The following is a 22,273-nucleotide window of genomic DNA, read 5'->3' as shown; positions in this document are numbered from 1 at the left end:
GTTTGACGGCGACGGCAGTGAGGGTGCCGGTGAGGATTGACGGCGACAGCGGTGTGGGTGCCGGTGAGAATTGACGGCGATGGTGGTGTTTGGTTTGCTCTATTTTTCTCTAAGACCTTGCTATGGTGATTGCAAGAATACTCTTGGGGGAGTTATAATTGTACTTTGTCCATCATGATCTTTTGGCGATGCAAAAATAGAAAATGGTTGTGAACACCCTAACAATTCAAAGTCTTCTTCATCTATATTCATTACAGGTAATTTTTCATGAAAGTATGCTATATTAGGAATTTTCTACTGTATGAGGAGGAGGAAGGTAATGAAGCTTCGAGAAAAATTCTTTGAGAAAAATGGAGGCTTGTTACTAAAAGAAAAGATCAAATCACAAGGGTCTCATGATGCAATGACTTTGTTTAGCTCTGTTTCTCTGAGGCCTTGTTGGTTGAACTTAGTTGACTTGTTTACATATTTGGGTGTTTTGGTTAGCTCTGTTTCTCTTAAACAATTTTAGTGGGTCTTGTTGGTTGAACTTATTTCAGGTGGCGGAAACGGTGGTGGTCACCGCGGCGGTGCCGATGGTGCCCGGTGGTGCTGGTGGTGCCCCGTGGCGCCGATGGTGCCCGAATTGGGGGTTGAGTTGTGTTCTTGATTGTGATGGGTATTTTTTATATGTTTTGGGGGTTTGAATTGGGTTCTTTGATTTCTGTTTTTTTATTTGTATTCTTGATTGTGTGGGTTTTGATCCGTTGGATTGGGCGGCGATGATGGAAAAAAACGTAGATTTTTTATGACGATGGCGCGGCAAGGAAGGCGGAGGGTAGGTTTTTTGAAACTGCAACCCCACTTTTGCAGCCCTTTGATTAACGGATAATCTGAGCCAAACCCCGTTTTTTTGTGAGATACACTTTGTTTTGATGTTGTTGGTTTTTTTATTTTTCCCCCTAGTCGATGATGATAACAATATATCTGAGACACCTCCAGAGTTTGCGTTTTCTGAGTGCGTTTGTCTTTGCGTAAAAAAGTTTTTGAAAAAAAAGGTTAACGTAAAAGAAAAGTTTTTGTAAAAAAAACGTTAAACGTAAAACTTAAAAAGTTTTACGTAAAACGTTAAAAGTTTACGTCACACGTAAAAAGTTTTATGTAAGCCGTAAAACATAAAAAGTTTTACGTAAAATGTAAAAAGTTTTACGTAAAACGTAAAAGGTTTTAACGTAAAATGTAAAAAGTGAAAAAATCAGCGCGTTAAAAAAGTGTAAAAAACAGCGGGTTAAAAAAACAACGCTTGAAAAAACGGTGCGTTAAAAAAACGACGCTTGAAAAAGCCCGGGGTAAAAACGACGCGCGAAAAAAAACGACGCTTGAAAAAACCCGGCGTGCAAAAAACAAGACGTAACGGGGCAAAAAACAGCGCGTAAAAACGGGACGTAAAAAACGGGGCAAAAAAGGCGCGTAAAAACGGGACGTAAAACATGGCGCGCTAAAAACGGTGCGTAAAACCGGGAATAAAAAACCGCATGTAAAAACCCGGTCATAAAACGGGGCGTAATAAAACGGCGCGTAAAACGGGCCGTATAAACGGCGCGTAAAAACGAGACATAAAAACGGGACGCTAAAACGGCGCGTAAAAACGGGACGTAAAAAATGGGGCGTAAAAACGGCTTGTAAAAACGTGAGGTAAAAATGGCGCGACAAAAAACGGTGCGTAAAACTGGGCATAAAAAACGGCACTTAAAAACCCGGTCGAAAAACCGGCATGAAAAAACGGAGCGTACAACGGGTCGTAAAAAAACGCATGTAAATTTTTTTATAAGAAAAATCTTATTTCAAAATGTTTGTTTAATAAAGAAATTTGATTTAAAAAAAAATAATTAATGCAATAGGACAAAATTGTAATAAAAAACAATAAAGTTAATAAGACAAAATAAAATAAAATTACTTTAATACCCTTTTAGATTAAAATATTAAAGGCATAATAAAACAAAAAGAATTTAATATTACTTTTAACTAATTTTAATCTCATCCATCCATTTTTAAGATCTAATGGCTAGAAAGTGGTTCTCGCGGTTCTTACAACTGGAGGTGGTTTTCATTTTAGCGGTCCCCTATATATATATATATATATATATATATATATATATATATATATAGGATAAGGATCGGTTAGGAGCCACTCTTTATTGCGAGAACCAATGTGAAAACAACCAAAAATGCCTAACAATACATAAAAAACTTAAAAAACACAATTTTTTTTATTATTTTTTATATAAAAATCACTACTTTTAGTTTCTAAATTTTTTTTCGAGTAATAATTATGGATGAACATGTGTATATCTATCATTTCTTTGACAAATTCCGTAATACATTACCAGTATTAGACAATTGCACTTTCATTTACACTACCATCAGTAATACAATATTTTTTACATTACAAATATTAGAAATGCACATGTGCATCTATATGTATAAACAAAATATATTGTGTTTTTGGTACACTACTTTGAATACACTTTCATTTTCATCTATCATACCATCCATAATACACTACCATTAACTCCTACTATAATACTGATGCAGTTTCGCATGCGATCAAATGGCTCAAGAAACTATTGATAATCAAAGACGATAAATCGAACCAAAGGTTCCAAGAACAACGTTCTTTTCTATTAAAATTCAATCAAAATCTGAATAAACAATAAACTCGAGACCCTAATTTATAACTATAGAAAAAAATAAAATAGGAAACTCAAATTTTAAATAAAAATATAAGATATGATGATATGCCCCTGCATCATACTCCCCGTCTTCAAAAAAAAACTCGTCCTCGAGTTTCGCCTTCGGACCAAAGCCGCCCGGGTCAAAGGGAACATCAACCCGACACCCACTTAATAATATCATCACGACCCGTCTAAACAGCTTAACTTCCCCGGCCATTTCGCCTAACTCTGAAAATGTACCACCAGGGTCGAATGGGACGTCGAAAAAAATTCGTGTAAACAACTCAACTGCACGGGTCGTCTCACCCAACTATAGACATGTACCGCCCATTTCTTTCATCTTTGGATCCCCACCAATTGAACTACCATTAAGGTTCGATGGACTATTGAACACAAGCCTACGAATTAATTCTAAAATTGGCCCATAACAATTTTGTAAACCCACGAGAGATTTTGCAAGCATCTTATTTAAATTGCCATCTTCTTCACAACTTATAATAATATTTGAAGCATTCAGTGGGCTTTGTTGGCTTTCCAAATAAATCCACGTATTTTCTCATACATGCATCTAGATTTTTTATTAGGATCATATGGCCCATGTGTAGACTTTTCATGCACGAAAATCATTACATACTTATCTCTAGAAACAAACATCTCACCTGCTATTGGCATATATCTTTCTTTTTGAAATTCCGCTAACATAGGAGATTGAATCAATTCACCTTTGATTTGAAATTCAGTAAATGTCGCATCAACAAAAGATCCCACCCTTACCTCCGGAACGAGCGGAAGGCTTATCATGGAGGTTACCTAACCGCCTTTCACCACTGTCGGACCATCACCTTCAACACCTTCCATATTCTCCTCCTGAATATCCCCTGACAAAACCATTAAAGATTTATGATCCTTGTTTTCCTCTTCTTCTTCCTCTCTATTGGCACAGTTAACTCCTTGTTGCGACCAATAATATTCCCCTTCATCGAGGAGCACTCCATCCTCATCAAAGTTGGGTTCGTCTTCGGGCTCACTCTCCGGATAGATTGGTTCCAAGAACCGGTGTGGATGACGGCTAAACGGCTGCTGCTCCCCGTCGCCACCTTCGTCCCAGACGATGGTGCTCGACTCGGTTTCCGTCTTGCGCATCTTCTGTTGCAACTCGAGATCTCGGACTCGTTGATGGAGTCGTCTGATCTCTTTAAGATCTCGGACTCGTTGTCGGAGCCGTTTGATCTCTTCAAGATCTTGGACTCGTTGTCGGAGTCTTTTGATCTTAATAATATCACGTGGATCACGGTTTCTGATCTCGTTGCGTCAGTCAGCGGATCTACGATCACAGTTTAATCGATCTCCACGAACACGTGAATCACCAATGTTCTTTTCGATGCCTCGGTTGCGACTCTTCGAACAAAAAAACATTTGTCTTCACGTAGAGCCATTTGAAAACCAAAGCTCTGATACCAACTGATGCAGTTTCGCGTGCGATCAAATGGCTCAAGAAACTATTGATAATCAAAGACGATAAATCGAACCAAAGGTTCCAAGAACAACGTTCTTTTCTATTAAAATTTAATCAAAAACTGAATAAACAATAAACTCTAGACCCTAATTTATAACTATTGAAAAAGATAAAATAGGAAATTCAAGTTTTAAATAAAAATATAAGATATGATGACATGCCCCTCCATCAAATACACTATCATTACCAATATGTATAGTATTTTTTACTTTATGCACATGTACATCAACACCCTTCATACCATATCAAACAACATATTACATCATAAAGTGACAAATATAACCAAACCATCAACCACTAGATATAACTAACCAAAAACATGTATATTGGCCTAGTTCATCATTCAAAATCACAAACTTTTTGTACTAAAACACGTTATATCACGTTCATACATATAGATGCACATGTGCATTTTATATATTGCTAATGTAAAAAGTAGTGTATTTACGGATGGTAGTGTAAATAAAAGTGCAATTGTTTAATACTGGTAATGTATTATGGAATTTGTCAAAGAAATGATACATATGCACATTTGCATTAATAATTGTTATGATTTTTTTTTTTTTGTAACGAAAAATAGCGATTTTTAATAAAAAAAATAATAATTTTTTTTGTGTGTTTTTAGGTATTTTTAGGATTTTTTTTTTGTGTTCACATTGGTTCTAATGGTTCTCGCAATAAGAGTGGTTCTGAAATGAACCCTACCCTATATATACATATATATATATGTATGTATGTATATATACTAGCCATTTACCCGCGCGATGCAGCGGGAGTGGCGATTTACAATAGGATACTCGTTTACCGTTAGTTTATCAATCGTCTCGTGATATATTGTATAGTACTTAAGTTGGTTTTCTTATTCGTGATATGTTGGCACTCGTTTTTCTGTTAGTTTATCGATTCTTTGGTGATATACTTTTATTAATTTTTTTAGCTGTTAGTTTATCAATCTTTCCATCAAATCAATCATAAGTACATAAGCTTATCAATCTTCTCGTGATATATTGTATAGTAGTTTTGTTAGTGGGAATTACTTGCGTGGAGATACGGACATTCGGTCGATATTGGTGTTGTTCGTTACGGTACCGGTAATATAAACCTTTAACTCTTTTTTTATTATTATGTTTTGTTTTTGTTTTGATAGACGAATATTCTGTTTCTTTTGGGACTTGAACCCAAGATCTCACAGTTAAGTGTATTAAAAGATTTGTCTTGGCACTGGACCACTAACCCAAGTGTTTTTTTTTTGTTTTTTATGATGCAACATAAATTTGAAGTACCCCAAGTCATTATGACATAAATCACGATGAGTTGACAGTGTGTAAAGATGTGTGCTCTACTCATACTACATCGATTATTTGATAGTTTTCTTTGTTTCACTTTTTCATGTAAGAAACCAATTCAAAACTCATTTGTAGTTTCCTTGAATAAACATACAAAGCAAGTTAGAAGATCAGCTTCAAAAGCTTAAGAACAAAAGTACGGGGTAAAATAAAAGATGGTTGTTAAATATGTTCATGTCCATGTACATGTACATGTGAAGCTGTTCTATGTATTTGTTTATTCAATAACCCTTGAAAGTTGAAACAAATAACTAATGCACCATTCATTCAAATTAAACTATTAGTATTAGTCGGTGCATGTTCGTTGAAATGTTGAACCATGAAATAATTGAATCAATTGATTTATGTCCATTAAATGTTAAACTTGATGAATGTAATTAACTTTCGGTTACTACATTGTTTATTGCAGTTCATTTTGAGTTAAAAATGTTTGGCTTATTGATCCCACATCGTGAGCTCGAGCAAAAATTGTATTAAATCTTACCTTATAAAGAAGGGGCTTTGCTGAGAGAGAATACAAATCAGTAACAATGGGTTGTTTTTGAGATTTTTTAACCAATTTTTGGGCTTTTGGGACGTATGCATATATTTTTGAAATATATTTTTTTTTAGATTTTATTAAAGTAAAAAAAATATAATATCGGAACAATTTAAAAAAAACTACAGAATACATAATATCTAGAAAATGATGATAATATAATACAACTTCACACATGTGTTGGGATTTATGGTTATATAACTCATAGTTAGGTATGACTAATGAGACAGAATGAATCACGTTTAGTTCGGGGCTGATTTCCATCAAAATGGATCTAAAATTAGGTCCAAACTCAAAAATCTTTTTGGCTTGTAGTCGCCCCAAATGAGCAACACATCAATACAATCATTATTTATTTCTTTATACATATCAAAATACAACATATAATTGCTAAAAGCTAAATACACTTGCTAAAAGCAAAATACACTTGCTAGGTCTTCAATGTTTTTCAGGATATGACTATTGACTATTTGGCCAAAGTCGGTATGTTTGTCCACATAGTCAACCATACCTTTTTAACTACTTACCAATCAGCACTTCTTTGTCTTCTTTTGGCACTTGGACAACAATCACACAACATGACCTTTTTTAACTCTCATAACCTCCTTCCTGACTCAAATCTAACAACACTTAGGACAACAATCTCACCAATACCTAAATTTTGAGAATTTTATAGTTGCTTGGCCACATTCAATTGAGTAAAACAATCAGATACAATAGTGTAATACCAAGAGCTAGTCCCACCAATTGTTAGCAAATGCAACTCAGAAGCTCTTTTTAATAAATAAAACAAAATGGTCAGTGTGATCAAGCCACCTTTTTATTCTTTAGTGGTTGTTGGTGATTCCATTACAGATTCAAACCTTGTTTTACAAGTCTTACAAGGTTTGGATTGTAGGTTTGAACAATTTGTCATCAATATTGAGAGCAGCAAGGCACATCCAACCTTTTACGAATTGAAATCCAAATTATCGACTTGTGAAGCTCGATTAGCCTAATAAAATTCCCAAAACATACCTGTTAGTGCAATGGCAGCTCTATCTTTGAGATCTACTCATAGTAAAGAGCACGTCCTCTGCTAGTACGATATTGTAGAAGGACCCAACGACTCCATCTTCACCCCTGTTAATTCAAGATTTTAGATGTGAAAAAGAAAAAAATAGAAAGGGATGCTAATAAATAAAGTTAATTAACTCACATGAAAGGCTCATTGCCATGATCTCCTGTACGTGTGATGTTTCTCTGATCGAGTTCTTCATAAAATTTACAACATTTATAATCTGAATATGTTTAAACTTCTATTAAATCCTCTAGTTGCCTGGATATTATAGCAGAACCAAACATACCAGGTTTCACCTCATTTATTGATAAAATAGAATTAAACTTATATAAAATCCTTTAATTGTTAACTCACCTCCAAACGACCACCATTTTTAGGCGATCAACCTTCTTTTCCTGTCTCCCAACATTCCCTTAAGCGGTTAATCTTGATATCAACTGCAGAAAACATGTTTTTACATCACCACAGTGCTTTTTATATGTTTTTCATTAAGAAAAGGGCAAATGTCACAAAAAATAACCAAGTTTGATCATTCAAACTTTCAATGAATATTCAAATTTCGCTTTTTTAAGCTAAAAGGCTAATTAAGGTGTGTTTGTTATTGCTTATGTTTTTCATTAAGAAAAGGGCAAATGTCACAAAAAATAACCAAATTTGATCATTCAAACTTTCAATGAATATTCAAATTTCGCTTTTTTTAAGCTAAAAGGCTAATTAAGGTGTATTTGTTATTGCTTATTTGCTTAGTGCTTTTTTGTAAAAATAATAAAAAAAACATATTGGAACAAGAAGCTTCAATAAAAAAGCTTATTTTACAATTGTTCAGATAAAAGACTTAGATAAGCAATCCTAAACACCCAAAATACAGATCATTTAGTTATCAAAACACAATAAGCATATAATCCAATTTAATAAGCAACCTCAATTTCCAGACACCCCCGTACACAATGGTGGCCATCCATGTTATCCATTTTATGCAATTGGAAAGATATGCCAACCAGTTAAAAAAGAATAACAATATCAACACAAAACTGAGATCTAAACCTCTTTAAAAATTGCCAAGCTTAGGCTACTTTTAAAAATAAGACCTAAACATCTTAAAAAATTGCCAAAGCTTAGACTACTTTCAAAGAAAAAAAAACTTCATATTGTTAGGGGTCATTTTCTAAGCATATATATCCTGACTAATATTCTGCTTTTTATTGTTTACTTGTGGTCAGGATACCAGATCAGAATATTGGTAACATCCTGGTGCGATATCCTGGTATTAACTGAATTAACCACGTGCAGGTTAGAAGCTGTGGGTCACTAACGGTCAAGTGGACCTCTTCTCCTTAAGACTCGGGCAAACCCGTTATGTGAGAGACGTTGAACGCGAAAGACTAGGTCTACAACGTTCGAATGGGGAATATCCGCCGAATCCCGGTTTAATAGGGTAGTTTGTTAAATTTCTTTTACTATAAATAGATGGATCGGATCAAGTTAAGGCACTCACTTTCATTCACATAATTTACACTCTAGCTGCTAGCAATCACTATACACAAACACTTGTACTCAAATTACCTTGTAACACCTAGTTGATCCGCATCACATCCTGCACTGTATCTTGATATTTGAATCAATTGAAGAACAAGGCAGCTGCGATTGTCAGCTCCCGAGGTTTTATGCCGGCGATCTAGATTGATCAAGGGCTTTCCTCGTATATCCGGTGTCACCATTTACCTTTTTTGCTCATTGTTTGATCATAGATATAGCTCTATATCCTGAGCTGTATCCTCAAACTGTTTTTACAAATAACTTAATCAACATATTTTCAACACATATTTCTAGCACACTACCTCACTTAACTAATTTGATCACTTAATTTCTTCGGTAATTTTTGACCAAAACAATTTGGCGCCCACCGTGGGGGAAGTGGTGTTATTTTTAATCAATACTCTGTTAAAATCATTACTTGGTTGTCTGTTTTCGAAACTCTTTTCAAAACTATTTTCAAAGGCCACAAGATCAAATATGAGCTCTTCCACCATGTCTGCTTCAACGTCTGCAACAATTGGTTCGGTGCTTCCACTACCTCCTCCGAGATCCCAAGCTTCATCTCAAGGAACTGAAATTCATGTGGCTCAAGACGTTATCCCTACCGCAATATCCAGGGGTCCGGTCCTGTTTTAGCTTCTAATGAGGAAATTCTAAATTTGTTTGGTAGTGTACAGGAACAGATGAGGCAGCAACAGGAGACTAATCAGATGCTGATAAGAGAGATACAACTCTTGAAGTCAAGCTCGAGCAGGCCTGCTGAAGACACTGTCACTCCCTTGCAACCCAGGGCTTTGAACTTCAGTTCTGCAGTTTATACTGAGGATAACCGAGGAAATATTGTGCCTAGCCATTCCCAGAATCATACTCCTGAAATACCCTCATCACTTAGAATATCAACTGTGAGAAGCTCAGGATATGCTTCAGGATATGGCCAAAACCCTCAGAACGGTAATGTATCTAATAATAATAATATTCTTACCACTAACAGTGTTGGATCTTTGCCGGATGCAAGAACGACATCAGCGCTGTCTAGAGAGCTTCAGAAGCTGAAAGACATGATATCCAGTGTACCTGGGGTGGTGCAGCCGATTCCTGAAGTATCCCAGGATAGCCACAGGATATCGCGGTTTGCACATCCCATTTGTGATGCTGAAATCCCAAAAAGATTTCAAACCCCTAATATGAAACTTTATGACGTAACTACGGATCCTGAGGAGCATATCGCCCAATATAGGGAAAGGATGGAAATTAATCCTATCCCTCCAGATCTCAAGGAAGCATGCTTGTGCAAGGGTTTTGGTTCTACCTTGACAGGATCAGCCCTAAAATGGTTGTTAAATGTTCCTCCTCACTCAATTACTTCGTTTGCTCATTTGGTTAATTTATTTAATAGTCAGTTTTCTTGCAGCCGGAGTTTTGAGAAACTAACCAGTGACCTTTACAGGATAACTCAAGGACCTCAGGAATCCTTAAGGGATTATGTGAATAAGTTTAGCCGGGAATCCTTAGATATCCCGCACCTTGATGTTGCAACAGCTGTGCAGGCTTTCAAGATGGGATTGCAGAAGGATTCTCAATTTTACCAGGATCTTGTAATGAATCCCTGCAGGAATCTGGATAAAGCTCGTAACAGGGCATTGAGATACATTCGGCTGGAGGATGACAAAAAGATGCAAGAGAGAATGAATTCGTCCACAACCTACGAGTCAACCAACAGGAAATCAGAATCCTCGTATAAGCCATATCGCTCAAAGCCATATGGCCGAAATGACAACAAGAAAGTGAATGTTGTTGAAGACGAGGATTCTGAGGAGTATCCTGAATTATCTGAATACTGTTTTTCTGTTAATATACCTGAACTGATGTATGCTATGCAGGGCTTAGGAGACAAAGGCAGGTGGCCTCGAAAGAATCAACAAAAAGCTGATTGGAAGGATAAGTCCAAGTTGTGTGCCTTCAATGAGGATTTCGGGCATGTTACTGAGGATTGCATTGCCCTGAGGAAAGAAATAAGTTATCTCTTAAGCAAAGGATATCTGAAGGATCTTCTGGGAAAAAAATAAGAATAAGGGTCAGGATACTGAGAAGGATCATGAACGAGCAGCATCACCTCCTGCGGATGCCAAGATAATTAACTTTATTTCAGGAGGATCCGACATTTGTGGGACTTCATATTCTGCTGCCAAGAGACATGCAAAGGAGGCCAAGGCCGAAAGAAGAGAAAAGCCGACCAGGATGACGACGCTCACAACTGACAAACTGATCACTTTTGATAGTGATGACAGGGATACTGTTCAGGATCCTCACCATGATGCTCTAGTAATTACTTTATATGTCGCTAACCATTTTGTACGCAGGATACTGGTGGATAATGGCAGCTCCGTCAACATAATCCAACTAGAGACATTGAAAAGGATGAATGTATCTCCGATGGATATCACCTCAAAGTCCACTGTACTTGTTGGTTTCAGTGGGGAAGCAAGGAACACAGTGGGAGAGATAAAGTTACCAGTATATGTTGAAGGGGTCAATTCAATACAACGTTTCTGTGTGATTGACTCCCTATCCTGCTATAACATCATACTAGGCAGGCCATGGATCCATGATATGAAGGCTGTGCCATCAACTTATCATCAGTGCATCAAGATCCCTACCCCTTGGGGGGTTGTCAAAGTTGATAGTGATTAGCAGGAGGCGAAGGAATGTTACTCATCCTCAATGAAATCCTCAACTAAGCCTAATGCAGCATAGCAATTAAAGATGCGGGCCCAGGATATCGTGGAGGCTTCAGAGCAGGATGTAACGAAAGTTAACCTGGATCAGGATAATCTGGATATCTCGGTGCTCGTAGGAACCAATATCCCTCAGGATATTGAAAATCAATTAACTGACTTTTTGAAATGCAGGATGTCGACATTCGCGTGGAAACATGAGGATATGACAGGCATTTCCAAGGATATTATAACACATAAGCTTGGTATTGACAGGTCATTCAATCCTGTCCAACAGAAAAGAAGGAAGTTTGCCCCAGAACGAAACATAATCATTCAGGAAGAGGTTGAAAGATTATTGAAGTCCAAGATGATCAGGGAAGTCAAATTTCCCAAGTGGCTGGCAAATGTCATTGTGGTTCAAAAGAAGAATGGGAAATGGAGAGTTTGTGTAGATTACACCGACTTGAACAAAGCATGTCCTAAAGATCCATTCCCTCTGCCTCATATAGACTCGATGGTGGATGCCACTGCCGGTCATGACCTTCATGGATTCGTCCTCAGGATTTCAGCAGATCCAAATGGAACCTTCAGACCAGGAAGACACTGCTTTCATGACACCAACAGGTATTTACTGTTATACTGCTATGCCTTTTGGTTTGAAAAATGCAGGTGCGACGTACCAGAGATTGGTGAACATGATGTTTAAAGACAAACTGGGGGACACCATGGAGGTGTATATTGATGATATGGTAGTCAAGTCCAAGAAGGCGGATGATCATCTTCAGGATATTGAAGGGGCATTTGACATCTTGGATCAGTATAACATGAAGCTAAATCATGCTAAGTGCCATTTTGGAGTAGGGGCAGGAAAGTTTCTAGGATAAATGGTGACTAAAAGAGGGATTGAAGCAAGCCCGGAAGAGATCAAAGCCATCTTAGACATCAAATCACCTTCAAACATGAAGGATGTTCAACGATTAACGGGGCGAGTAGCAGCGTTGAACAGATTTATTTCAAGATCCTCGGAAAAGTGCAAGGAATTTTATGATATCCTCAAGAAGAATAAGAAGTTTGAATGGGGAGCAAAGCATGAAGCAGCATTGCAGGACTTGAAGCAGCATATTTCAACCGCACCCTTGTTGATGAAGCCTGAGGATGGCGAACCATTATCCATATATCTTGCAGTATCTGGGAATGCAGTAAGTGTTGTGCTGGTAAAGGATCATGAAGGTCAGCAGTATCCTGTTTATTATGTTAGTAAAAGTTTATTAGATGCTGAAACTAGGTATTCTCACCTAGAAAAGTTAATATTAGCCCTAGTTATGGCATCGACGAAACTTAGACATTATTTCGAAACACATAAGATTTATGTTAAAACTATTTATCCTGTTAAAAATGTGCTTAGGAAGCCCGAAATGTCAGGTAGGATGGCTAAATGTTCAGTAAAATTAAGTGCCTTTGATCTAGTATATGAACCTAGAAATGCTATTAAGTCTCAGGCTTTGGCAGACTTTGTGGCTGATTTCAGTAGTGATATCCAAAATGAAGTAGACCTAGAAGTACAACAGTGATGTGCACAAAATGCAACATATAAATTTCATCAATTGTGGCTTAAAACTAACCCTTTTTAGTACTAATGTTGGAAAAAGTGTGCTTTTGTCTTCCTTTTGTATTTTCATGATTAAATGAGCTTAAAATAACAAAAGAACCAAAAAGACAGCAAAATCTAACATAAATACAAGAAAGGAAACAAAAGTGATATGCCCGACCCCCCGACAGCATCTTCCCAAGCAAAACAAAGAAAACAGAATACTGAACACGCCCTGTGCTCAGCAAGCACGGGGCCGTGCCCAAGAAGCAGCAGAAAAGACAAACCTATAGAAGCTTCAACTGCCCACCACGGGGTCGTGCCCAGCGGACACGGGGGCGTGGTCAACTTGCTGCAGGCGCATTTATTGTAATTGCGAATTACAATTAATGAAGAGAGAGAGTGTCAGATAGACACGGGGCCGTGCCCAGCGGGCACGGGGCCGTGCCCGAGCTTCTGTTCAGCCTATAAATAGGAGTGTTTGGAGCTCTTGCAACTCATCCCTTGGCACACCACCTCTCTCACACTTCACCCACCACCCACCACCATCACAGCACCATCATCCACCACCATCATCCATTGTCCATCATAGAGTGTGTGAGTCGTCTCGGGATCCAAGATTGATCGTAAGAGTTCTTGACAATCAAAGGCCATGTTTGCCTAAGTCTCTTACATCACTTGGTGAAGACACGTGTTTAGTGTAATACTTTTTATTTTTAATCTTTTGCACTTTTTAATTGGTTTTATATTAATGACTTTAATTACTAGTTTCTTATATTGAAGGTGATTCTTCCTTATCGTTTGTCCGTGGTGTCTTGGCATTATTTTACTGTCTATATAAAATAAAAGATTTTCACCATTCATATCTCCACGGTCTATATGGAGGTATGTTGGGTACCTGGTCGGGGGTTAAGGGAACGGTTTGGTAAGAGTCTTGCCATTGTTCAGTGTATAGATCCTGCAAAGGACCTGGGTCAAATTTAGTAGGACCTCCTTCAATACCCAAAGGTATTGGATGGCAGGGGTCCAAACTCTTTGATCCCCTCATAAGTTAAACTACTATTAAAACTTTAACCCGACTACTTAGGACTGTATCCCTGCTGACTCAGACTACTTAGCCGAGGGTAACGTCTCCTTCAAAAGAGGGGCCTACCACATTATGCATTAATAACTTAATTAATTATCTTTCAATAATCCGACCCTTTAGGATTGTATCCTTGCTGACTCAAACTACTGGGTTGAGGGTAATGTCACCTTCAAAAGAGGGGCCTACTACAATAACTAAGATAATCTCTTAAACAAGTGCAAAAGTGCAAAAATAATCAAAGGTTACACTACACACGAGTCGGATCCAAGTGATTCATCTTGTCTATCTGTTTTTACTTTTATTTTATTTTTCAGCATTTTAGTTTGTTTTATTTTCTTAGTTTAAAACTTTTTTCTAATTTTTTTGATTTGATTAGACGTTGAGGATAAACCGGTACTAAAAGCTCTTGTGTCCTTGGACGACATCGGTATCTTACCAACACTATACTACGTCCACGATGGGTGCACTTTCCCATATGTGTGTTTAGTGTTAGTAAATATCGTGTTTTATAAATTTAAAACTTGGCTAGAAAGTGTAAACAGGGCTTAAAATATATACCTAACACATATTACACCTAACGCACATCAAGTTTTTGGCGCCGCTGCAGGGGACACAAGGATTTTAAGAAAGTTAGGAATCAACGACCTAATCATTTTTTCTATTTTCTTTTTATTTTTTTAGGATTTTATTAATTTTTTAGCTTCTGTAGAGCTCAGCACGGGTCGTGCTTGGTCGGACACGGGCCGTGCCCAGCAGTATCACTGGCAGTTTTTATTTTCCGAGTTACAGAGGGCTGAGCACGGGGCCGTGTCGGTGCAACACGGGGCCGTGTTCAACTTTCCAGTAACAGGGATCCGGAAAACAATCGTTGTATCTCCGACCACGGGCCGTGTTCACTGAGCACGGGGCCGTGGTGAAATTTCTGACCAACGTTCTTTTCTATTTTTATTGCAGGACTTGGAACCAAATGCCACATCTGAACCTTCTACGTAGTGTATGAGCTCCAGTTCTAACCAAGAGAAAGTTTCGGGGGAACCACTTCCAATGGCGGACCAACGTACCCTCATGGATTACCTACGACCCACCGTAGGTAATCTCGGCGCCGCTATCAATGCACCGAATGTCGAAGCCAATAACTTCGAACTTCGGCCACATTTGATACAAGTGCTTCAAAACTCCGCAACCTTCCATGGGCTTGCGGACGAGGATCCCCATCTACGTATTACTAATTTCTTAGAAATATGTGATACCTTTCGGATCAATGGAGCATCAAATGACGCCATCCGCCTCCGAATGTTTCCTTTTTCACTAAAAGACTGAGCAAAAGCTTGGCTCAACGCCCTCCCAGTTGGATCGGTAAACACCTGGGATGAACTAGCCCAAAAATTTCTATATGCTTGAAATTATTACATATTCACAAGAGGACGGGGAATCCTTATATGAAACTTGGGAAAGGTTCAAGGAGCTATTGCGAAAGTGTCCTCATCACGGTCTTGCGATATGGCAACAAGTATCCACTTTCTATAATGGGTTGTTGCCACACACAAGATAAACACTTGACTCTAGCTCCGGGGGACTTTTAGGTAACCGCCGCCCACATGAAATATACAATCAAATTGAGGAAATTGCTCAAAACAATTTTCAGTGGCACACTGATGCGGGAATATCAAGTGTCGACTCAATTATGTAATGAAATAAATCCACATTTAGTGTTCATTATGTTTTGTTTTAATTTATGTCCATTGAGTTGATCATAAAAACTCTATATAATTTCTCATGTAATTTGTATTGGGGGATAGTTTTTGAGTTTTATAAAATAATTTTTTCACTTCAAATTCCGTGCCTTTTGGGTGGAATCTTGGGGGTTGGGGAAGAACACACGGGTATTCTTTGAATCAAAGTGTTTGATATGCGTTTCCGTATCACGCGCTACATCAGTTGGTATCAGAGCTAAATTCTGGCTCAAAATGGCTTGTGAGAGGGATTATCGCTTGTACCACACTCTACCATGTTTTGATGAATACGAGGATGAGCAATGGTATTCTTGGGCATGCGGCGATGATTCGGGTGGTACCAGTAGTGTGCTCACCATTAGACATGACCACAAAAAAGAGTCGACGTTCATGGGAGCCGGTGATGACGAATTAAGTTTCAAAAGTCATAGCGTTAAGGGTGATGGTCCTACTATGGTAACGGGTGGTCCAGCGGCTACATTTGGAACTCAACCTGTTAGCATGGGGGGCTTGCAAAAAAATTTCATGAGCAAAGCAATGAAGTCGAAGGCATTAAGAAACACAATAGATTTTGGTGCTTCTCAAATTTACTTTTGTACAATTTTAAAAGGTAATTTTCCAACAAATAGTTTTGAGAAAATTATTTTGGATGATGAAAACCATGGTATACAAAATTCTCATGCCGTAAAAATCTGGTACGAGGTTCTATTTGAAAATTTGGTTGATGGCCAGATTGTGGAGGTTGGAGAAGCTATGTCGTCAAAAGATGCCCCTCATATTGATCAAAATGAAGAAAAAGTTGTTAAACTTGATGGGTATTTTGTAAAAAAAATACAATGAGGTCCATGGTTTACGACTATATGGTTATTTAGTTGGAACTATATTAATTGAGAGGGTCAAGACAATAGTGAACAAGAAATGGTCCTATGCTCCGTTCGACCCAGGTGGTACAGGTTCATAGTCAAATGAGATAACCCGTGAAGTAGAACTACTTGGACGGGCCTTAATAATAATCGAAAAGAATCGGATTGATGTTCCTTTCGATCCAGGTGGCTTTAGCCTGGGACAAAACTCGAGGTCGAGTTTTTCCAAAGGTGGGGAGAATGATGCGGGAATATCAAGTGTCGACTCAATTATGTAATGAAATAAATCCACATTTAGTGTTCATTAAGTCTTGTTTTAATTTATGTCCATTGAGTTGATCATAAAAACTCTATATAAGTTCTCATGTAATTTGTATTGGGGGATAGTTTTTGAGTTTTATAAAATAATTTTTTCACTTCAAATTCCGTGCCTTTTGGGTGGAATCTTGGGGGTTGGGGAAGAACACACGGGTATTCTTTGAATCAACGTGTTTGATCTTCGTTTCCGTATCACGTGCTACATCACACACTCCCCGAGGTAATAAATCTATTGCCCCGGGCGCCCATAAGGTTGATGAAAGCACTTCTTTACAAACCCAAATCGAGGCCCTTTCTTCAAAAATTAAAAAGTTAGAAATGGCAAAAACGGTCTCGGTTATGGCCTGTGAAGGGTGTGGTGGGCCACATGAAAATTGGAGTTATAAGAAAGAAACAAACGATCATCCAGAATCGGTAAACTACATTGATAATAGACCTAGGCTGTCGGGTCCTCCAACGGGTACCTACAACCAAGGATGGCGTAACCACCCTAACCTTGGTTGGAGAGAACCCGACAATAGTAGTAACCAACAAAACCCAAACCAACGAACAAACTTTCAACAACCAAGAAATGAGTCACAAAATTTCCCTCAACAACAAGGTGGACGAGAGAGGCTTGAAGATACCGTATCTCGCCTCATCTCCGACACTGAAAAGAAAAACTCGGATCGATTTCAACAATTGGAATCGAGTTTTAGAAATCAACAGGCTAGTATACAAAACATTGAAAAACAATTAAATCAAGTAGCCCAAAATTTCTCCGAGAGACCACAAGGCGCGTTACCAAGTAATACCGAAACAAACCCAAAAGCTCAAGTTCATCTCATAACATTAAGAAACCGTACCCTGGGTCCCGTGGAAGCTCCGCCACCACCAACTGAGGAAAGCACAACCCCGCCCCAACAAGATAAGGCTTCTCCTCTATTTCAAGAGCCCACCAAGGCTCCTCAGGTTCCGTAACCCGGTAGGTTAATTCGTCAAAAGACCAATGAGCAATTCGCAAAATTCGAAAGTCTACTAAAACAATTGCATGTTAATATTCCTTTCATAGAAGTCCTAACTCAAATGCCTAAATACTCAAAATTCATGAGGGACTTCCTTACTCATAAAAGGAAAATTGAATCATTGCAATTAGTTAACCTAGGCGAAGAATGCTCCGCCCTCGTACTTAACAAACTTCCCCAAAAGAAGATTGATCTCGGAAGCTTCACAATTCCTTGCTCGATCGGGGATTCCCCCATTCGTAATGCACTAGCCGACCTTGGGGCTAGCATTAACCTCATGCCTGCATCAATGTTCAAACGACTCGGCCTAGGAAAAACGAGCCCTACCAAGATGAGTATACAACTTGCTGATAGATCCGTCAAATACCCGCAAGGTGTCGCTGAAAATATATTGGTCAAAGTCGACAATTTCGTCTACCCGGCCGACTTTGTCATACTAGATATGGAAGAAGACATCGAAGTCCCCCTCATACTAGGGAGGCCATTTCTAGCCACCGCGCAAGCAGTGGTAGACATGAATGACGGAACACTCACTTTAAAATATGGGGATAAGGAAGTGAAGTTCGGGGTTGGGAAGAGAATAGAGGACGATGACCCGGTCAATTACATGAAGGTTATTGATTCGAGTTTGGATGATGCTCTCCGACGGTGCAACATGGGATGCAAAACATCCCGCTCGGAAAACATATAACCTCACCTTGGGTCTAGCCAATGACCCTTATAAACGTGGCGCACCACGGAGGCATTCCGCCGAACTATCCTTAGCTTAGTTTAATCTTTTAGTTTAATTTTAATTTGCAGGAATAAAACACACTCGGGATGGTCAAGGATAACAAGGGAAACGAGAAACATAGCCCCATGCACGAAAACCGGGCCATCCGACAACAATTTCTTCATTACAGTAAGCACAGCACGGGCCGTGTCCGCCCAACACAGCCCCGTGCTGCACATTCTGCAGAAAATTGCCCAGTTCAGGTACTGGACACGGGCCGTGTTCGCTGAACACGCCCCCGTGTCCAGGCTTTTTAATTTTTGTCACTGGCACTTGAACACGGGGTCGTGCCCGGTCCCCACGGGGCCGTGTCCAGGATGCCAGTAACATAAAATTTTGCTTTTAACACCATTTTACACATTCAATCAACCTAAAAACTTATTTTTGGGACAAATTGAGGACAATGTATAATTTAAGTGTGTGGGGGGGGGGATGCTAAAACCTTGAATCTTGCAAGTCCTAATAACAAGCCTTACACAAAACTCTATTGGAACCGCTAATCACCCCAAATTTTTTTCAAAAATTTTCATTTTTTTTACTTGTCTAAGTTTAAGTTGGGAATTCAAGTTCTAACAAGGTTATATTTTTACAAGTTTACAACCGATAGCGTCGTGATAAAAAGAACCAACATAAGAAAATTACGAAAAGGCATGACAAACTTAGTTAAAATTTGATTATATATACTTGATCACATAAAAACCCTTTCCCACAAAAGTGAGTTTTGAGCCTTTAACGAGCATACAAATACATATCTTTACACTAAATGCTCATTTTTCGTTTCTTGTGTGAATAGCCGCTTGGTTCGTATGACTCTAGAACTTGCCACAACAATACATTCCCGGTCCTTACCAACTTAAACCCGAGTAAGTAAATGATGGAGGCATTAGGACTAACCCTTTTTCTTTCTACACCATTATTTTTCATTTTTTTACCACCTACCCAAAATCCCCCTAGTTAACCCCTTTGAGCCTAAACCTTTTCATTTCTTAACCCAAAACCATCACCCTTTTTACCCACCTAAACCTTTTTATTTTTAACCCTTTATTTTAGTAACAACGTTCGGTTTTCTAATGATTCTTCCTAAATATATATATATGTATATACACATATATATTTTGATGAAACCAAACAAACAAACAAGTTCATCAAAAATAACTTTGTTTGAAACAAGTGGTTCATCAAAATAAAATAAAAATGTGAAAAATAAAAACTCTTTCAAAAAACCGATGTTTGTTACGCTTTTCGCCATTTTTACTAACCACTAACCCAACCACCCACCTTTAGCCCAAGCCTAACCCTTCACTCAAAAAGTCCTCTTGATATTTACAAAGGTATAAAGTTAAAAAGAAAGAGGATTGATTGCTTGGCAAGCTTATGGTAGGAGTAAGTTCCATGCCGCTCTCGAGTGATTCACTAAAAAAATTACACATCCGACCGAGTGTTGAGTGATTCCCCCGTGAGGTATGTGAACTTGTATATAAATGGAATTTTAAAGAGGTATGTTATGCCCTAATAAATAATTTATCTTATGAAACGTTTTTAATAAATCATGACGAATAGGATTGTAAATAAATAAAAATAAAACCTTAATAATCCTGGAATTCCCGACACTCTATGACAAGCCTAAAAACCTTCTCTTCTACCCATTCCATTTGGGAGTGAACAAAGCCACATTATAAAGAGTTTTGCTTGAGGACAAGCAAAGATTCAAGTGTGGGGGGTATTTGATGTGCACAAAATGCAACATATAAATTTCATCAATTGTGGCTTAAAATTAACCCTTTTTAGTACTAATCTTGGAAAAAGTGTGCTTTTGTCTTCCTTTTGTATTTTAAGGATTAAATGAGCTCAAAATAACAAAAGAAGCAAAAAGACAACAAAATCTAACATAAATACAAGAAAGGAAACAAAAGTGATATGCCCGACCCCCCGACAGCATCATCCCAAGCAAAACAAAGAAAACAGAAGACTGAACACGCCCCGTGCTCAGCAAGCACGGGGCCGTGCCCAAGAAGCAGCAGAAAAGACAAACCTATAGAAGCTTCTACTGCCCACCACGGGGCCGTGCCTAGCGGACACGGGGGCGTGGTCAACTTGCTGCAGGCGCATTTATTGTAATTGCGAATTACAATTAATGAAGAGAGAGAGTGTCAGATGGACACGGGGCCGTGCCCAGCAGGCACGGGGCCGTGCCCGAGCTTCTGTGCAGCCTATAAATAGGAGTGTTTGGAGCTCTTGCAACTCATCCCTTGGTACACCACCTCTCTCACACTTCACCCACCACCCACCACCATCACAACACCATCATCCACCACCATCATCCATTGTCCATCATAGAGTGTGTGAGTCGTCTCGGGATCCAAGATTGATCGTAAGTGTTCTTGACAATCAAAGGCCATGTTTGCCTAAGTCTCTTACATCACTTGGTGAAGACAAGTGTTTAGTGTAATACTTTTTATTTTTAATCTTTCGCACTTTTTAATTGGTTTTGTATTAATGACTTTAATTACTAGTTTCTTATGTTGAAGGTGATTCTTCCTTATCGTTTGTCCATGGTGTCTTGGCATTATTTTACTGTCTATATAAAATAAAAGATTTTCACCATTCATATCTCCACGGTCTATATGGAGGTATGTTGGCTACCTGGTCGGGGGTTAAGGGAACGGTTTGGTAAGAGTCTTGCCATTGTTCAGTGTATAGATCCTGCAGAGGACCTGGGTCAAATTTAGTAGGACCTCCTTCAATACCCAAAGGTATTGGATGGCGGGGGTCCAAACTCTTTGATCCCCTCATAAGTTAAACTACTATTAAAACTTTAACCCTGCTACTTAGGACTGTATCCCTGCTGACTCAGACTACTTAGCCGAGGGTAACGTCGCCTTCAAAAGAGGGGCCTACCACATTATGCATTAATAACTTAATTAATTATCTTTCAATAATCCGACCCTTTAGGATTGTATCCTTGCTGACTCAAACTACTGGGTTGAGGGTAACGTCACCTTCAAAAGAGGGGCCTACTACAATAACTAAGATAATCTCTTAAACAAGTGCAAAAGTACAAAAATAATCAAAGGTTACACTACACACGAGTCGGATCCAAGTGATTCATCTTGTCTATCTGTTTTTACTTTTATTTTATTTTTCAGCATTTTAGTTAGTTTTATTTTCTTAGTTTAAAACCTTTTTCTAACATTTTTGATTTGATTAGACGTTGAGGATAAACCGGTACTAAAAGCTCTTGTGTCCTTGGACGACCTCGGTATCTTACTAACACTATACTACATCCACGATGGGTGCACTTGTCCATATGTCTGTTTAGTGTTAGTAAATATCGTGTTTTATAAATTTAAAACTTGGCTAGAAAGTGTAAAAAGGGCTTAAAATATATACCTAAAATATATTACACCTAACGCACATCAGCAGCTAGGAGAAAACTTAGAATCCTGGATTTTATATACTGATGGTGCATCTAATGTAAGAG

At 38.4% G+C, this 22,273-nt stretch overlaps 1 pseudogene; it reads right to left on the bottom strand.

Annotated features, from left to right (window-relative positions):
• Positions 1-15,495: 15,495 nt before the first annotated feature.
• LOC118489467 lies at positions 15,496-15,596 on the bottom strand (annotated as a pseudogene).
• Positions 15,597-22,273: the final 6,677 nt, after the last annotated feature.

Source organism: Helianthus annuus, chromosome 17, assembly GCF_002127325.2.
Source record: "Helianthus annuus cultivar XRQ/B chromosome 17, HanXRQr2.0-SUNRISE, whole genome shotgun sequence".
NCBI lineage: Eukaryota > Viridiplantae > Streptophyta > Magnoliopsida > Asterales > Asteraceae > Helianthus > Helianthus annuus.
The sequence above is the reverse complement of the archived record's forward strand: the minus strand, read 5'-3'. Positions and strand labels throughout refer to the sequence as shown.